This window comes from Dendrobates tinctorius, unplaced genomic scaffold, assembly GCF_039654945.1.
Source record: "Dendrobates tinctorius isolate UK_male_01 unplaced genomic scaffold, ASM3965494v1 ptg000073l, whole genome shotgun sequence".
Classification (NCBI taxonomy): domain Eukaryota; kingdom Metazoa; phylum Chordata; class Amphibia; order Anura; family Dendrobatidae; genus Dendrobates; species Dendrobates tinctorius.
The window spans coordinates 35898046-35901945 of NW_027361741.1; positions in this window are offsets into that span (position 1 = coordinate 35898046).

Consider the following 3900-nt stretch of genomic DNA (forward strand, 5'->3'; position numbering starts at 1 on the left):
TCAGAAAGCTGGGTTTGAGTCCTAGGTCATGGGTCTTCAAGCAGAGCAGCGACCTCAAACATACTTCAAGAGGCACCCAGAAATGGTTGGAAACAAAGCACTGGAGAGTTCTGAAGTGGCCAGCAATGAGTCCAGATCTAAATCCCATTGAACACCTGTGGAGAGAACTTAGAATTGCTGTTGGGAGAAGGTGCCTTCAGATATGAGAGGCCTGAAGCAGTTTGGAAAAGAAGAGTGGTCCAAAATTCCAGTTGAGAAGTGTAAGAAGCTTTTTGATGGTTATAGGCGGGGGTGCCAGGTGTCGGACACCGGCTGATCAGACATTGATAACCTATCCTAATGATAGGCTATGAATGTAAAAGCAGTGGAAAACCTCTTTAAGTTGAGGGTGCAATAATTTTGTTTGGCCCATTTTCGGGGTTTTGTGTGAAATGATGTCCGATTTGCCTTTTTTTTTCTCTGCTGTTTTGTGTTGTTTCTGATACAAACAAAGGAAATAAATGTGTGTAACTGTGATAATTTTCCAGAAAAAAAAATAGTCTGAATCACTACTAAAAATAATGGTTTGAAACTTCACCGACCCAAGCTGAGTGTCTGCTGCAGCTTGTACTGAACCGTGTGAGATCTAAGGAGCAGGTTGTTGGAAGTGAAATCTGTTGGCAAATATGCATTAAGTATATACTTTTAGTGCCATTTGATATATTTTTATGACATTTAATAGATTATATCTAGTTATTTTTCCTATAAACTAAGGGGCTCGACTCAGTATTGCAGTTTTATTTTTTTGTAAAATTTTTGTTGTTTTTTCCTTCTTTTAATTTTAACCTTTTTATATATGTTTGCCTGTATGTTTTTTGTTTGTCTGTGTGGACGAAGTTTGGGGTTTCCAGATGTTTTCAGCTGATTAATCAACTTTTTTAAAAAGTCGATAAATTTGGCACAAATGTCCTCCAGTGTCACCCTGGAATGATTGTATGCACGTCAGATACACTTAGAGAAACGTGTGATTTTATGCACTAAACAGTCGCAAAACCAGTCACAAAAATAAACAGCATTTTTTATTTTAGACACAATCCATGAACCCTGTGTCAACATTTTGGAAAATTTGGCGCAAAAAACATCAGCAAGTACCCCAAGACTAAGGAAATAGGAAGTGACTTAAAAAATGCAAATGAAGATTTAGGAAAAACTTAAAGATGACCTGTTACCAGGTCAAAAGTGGTCAAGTTCTGTTCTCATTTTATTCGTGCGGATCCTCTGAGTTTTCTGGGGATTTTTTTTGCTGTTTTTAAATTGGTCATAAGGTATGGTCTTTTTATTTAGTTCCATTTGTTATAGTCTTTACCAAAAGGACATGCTTTATAGGGTTCTCTGGGGTGTGTCTTTAGTCTCTCTGCATAATTGCCCTGTGAGCCCACCCCCATAGTATTAGTATAAAAGATAGCTCTTAACAAAAATGCTCATATCTCTGGAACCGTATGATGGCTAAAAAAAAAATATGGAATACTCTTGAGCAGCGTGAATAAAATAAGAGCAAAACCTGATGACATCTGACATTCTTTAAATGGATGATCCAAAATACAAGTCCATTATCAGCCTAAGTCCCTATGATTTTAATGCTATAATCTAATCTATTTTCTAATATGCTTTAGTGAAAAATTCCCTATCTTTCCCTTTTGGCCAAAATTGTGGTAACACTTCAAATTTTTGTCATTTTTTAAAGTGTTTAGCATGCAATCATACAAAGTGTTTATAACAATAATGCCACAAGTAGGTAGATTAGAACACCTTTAAATAGAAAAAAAAGATTACCATGATACAAAATGTCTCATTACTTCTAATAGAACAGCGAAATGGCCGAATTAAAATATCACATCCTAATATTTTAATTTCATGCTATCCCTATGTGTTCTTCCTTTAGTAGCGTTTAGGGTATCCTTTAGCATCAATAACAGCTTTGCATCTTCTTTGCATTGATTCAACAAGACTTCAAGTAAAAAATTATGAATTTTACTCACAGAGAACGAAATACAGGTATTTCTTGTCAAAATTATAAAAACTACCTACAAAATGTCAAAAACAAGTCTCCAGATATCTTTAGTAACAAATTGAGTGTCTGGGTAATAAATATACTTACGTAATCAAGCAAGTAAGATCTCCAAAAGTTACAGAAGCCTCGAAAATTATTACAAACTTTGTGTATCCACAACTTTGGCTACTGGTGTATATATATATACACACACTGCTCAAAAAAATAAAGGGCACGCTGGACACTCTTACTGAGCAGACACATGGATGTTAGTGACCTTCCTATCATTTCTAAGGCCGAGTTCTCACTGCGCTATGGCAGTCCGTTTAACGGACTGCCATAGCATTTAACTCCCCCGGAGATTTCGGGAGACGAGATCTGAATCTGAGCATGCACAGGCTCCGGCGGCCATTTTCCCAGAGGCCACCGCATCGCAGCAATGGAGCTGCCTGGGCCTCTGGGCTTTGGGGAAATGCCGGAGGAGCCCCGACACTGCCCAAAGAGCCGCCGCAGCCGCCCCCAGCACAGCGCCCCCACGCTGGACAAAGAGAAGCCACTGCTGACCCCCAGCACAGAGCCACCACACTGCAGATGGAGGAGCCGCCGATCCCTAGCACAGAGACCCGCAGATAGCACCGCTGCCACCAATGAGGTAAAAGGGGGATGATAACTCCACTTACACCCTCCCTTCATCATCGGGACCAGTCCCCCGCCATATGCAGATTGCTCCGCACCCGGCGTATAAGATGACACTGCATATAAGAAGACCCCCCGACTTTTAAGAAGATTTTCTATTTTAAATGGAAAAGTTGGGGGGGTCATCTTATACGCCCGGTCGTCTTATACGCCGGAAAAATACGGTATATTATTTACGAGAAATAGTCAGAGTGAGACAGATATATGGAGCGCCAGGCTGACAGGTCTCAGGGCGCTGGTAAATGTAACACTGTCAAACATGGTGGTGGCAGCATCATGGTTTGGGCCTGCTTTTCTTCAGCAGGGACAGGGAAGATGGTTAAAATTGTTGGGAAGATGGATGGAGCCAAATACAGGAACATTCTTGACGAAAACCTGTTGGAGTCTGCAAAAGACCTGAGACTTGGACGGAGATTTGTCTTCCAAAAAGACAATGATCCCAAACATAAAGCAAAATCCAATGGAATGGTTCACAAATAAACGTATCCAGGTGTTAGAATGGCCAAGTCAAAGTCCAGGCCTGAATCCAATCGAGAATCTGTGGAAAGAGCTGAAAACTGCTGTTCACAAACAATCTCCATCAAAACTCACTGAGCTCGAGCTGTTTGCCAAGGAAGATTGGGCAAGAATTTGTCTCTCGATATACAAAACTGCTAGAGACATACCCCAAGCGACTTGCAGCTTGGGGTATAAATTTCGTTCAACTTCACAATTGTGTCCCACTTGTTGATTCTTCACCAAAAATTTACATTTGGTATCTTTATGTTTGAAGCATGATATTTGGGAAAAGGTTGAAAAGTTCCTGGGAGCCAAATACTTTGGCAAGGCACTGTATATATATATATATATATATATATATATGGGTCTGTGGGGCCATCATACTATATATATGGGGAGAACTGGGGCCTTCATACTATATATATATATATATGGGGCTGTGGGACCATCATACTTTATATAAGAGGGTACTGGGGTCATCATACTATATATATATGGGGAACTGGGACCATCCTACTATATACATGGGGGCAACTGGGGTCATCAAACTATATGGTGCAGTGGGGACCTCTATACTATATATAGGGCAGTGGGGACATCAAACTATACAGTTGAAACCTGAAGATTCCATACACTATATAAAAAGATACATATGCATGTTTTTCTCATTATCTTAC